The following is a 1,076-nucleotide window of genomic DNA, read 5'->3' as shown; positions in this document are numbered from 1 at the left end:
AATAATAATAATAATAATAATAATAATAATAATAATAATAATAATAATAAGGTTGACTTGGGGTAGGCCCAGGATCTATTCCCAACACCTTCAGTTAAAGGCAATTCATAGCAAATTGCCAAAGACCTTTTGCTGAGGTCTTGGTGAATCAGAGCCATATGGGGTAGTCAGTGCTGGCCAAAAGGGCCAGTTATCAGATTCAATATAACTAAGTTTCAGATACTCAGAGCTTGGAAGAAAGACTTCCTTTGCATCATTGGCAGGGCTGGTTATGGAACCTTAGGAGCTGCATTCTGAACTCCAAATTTTCCAAGCTCAAGTTGAATTAATCCACCATGTACTCCAAGTAAATCATGTTTTTCAATGCCCCTTCTTGAATTTTCTTTCAAGACTATATCACATGCAGCTTTTAAACTGTCATAAATGTTGAGAATAGCACCTTTGATGATGCCTATTGCAGGGCACCATTTCTATCTCATTGTTGCTTTGTCCTTGAAGTGTAGTTAGCCTGCCCCTTAACATTGATGGGAAAGCCCCATCAATAGGCTCCCCGTCATGCTGGTATAGCACTAGTCCCCATGTGCATTAGGTTAGTCCTGTAGCAGTTGAAAGATTTGGCAGTCCCGTAGTATCAGTGTTTCCTCCCCTGCCCACTCCTCCAGTATTCCAGAACAGGGTGCTTTTTAAATTTCTTTTATTTTTGTTTTGTTTTTTGTTAAACCACATCTGGAATTGTGTCAAAAACAAAAATGAAAGGCACACTTTGTAGGACATAGGATAGGGCAGCAAAATTAAGAACTAAGGTAGAAAAGAATGTGAGAGACCAGCAACAGTCACACTATCGAAGAGATGTGTGAAACAGTGTGCTCCCAAACTGGTATGCATGCATTTCTTTTCATTAACAGAACCACTGTGAGAATGAGGGTCATGTGATAAAGTCCTCAGCTTCTGTGGTCACAATGGATTAAAAATCTCCTGTCAGTAGTAATAATTGGCAAATATATTACCAAAAATACAGATAAAATACTGAATAAATATTTAAACAGTTATGAAAATATCTGTGAAAAACTACTTGT

The sequence above is a fragment of the Sceloporus undulatus genome, chromosome 3, assembly GCF_019175285.1.
Source record: "Sceloporus undulatus isolate JIND9_A2432 ecotype Alabama chromosome 3, SceUnd_v1.1, whole genome shotgun sequence".
Lineage (NCBI taxonomy): Eukaryota > Metazoa > Chordata > Lepidosauria > Squamata > Phrynosomatidae > Sceloporus > Sceloporus undulatus.
This window is presented reverse-complemented; position numbering follows the sequence as displayed.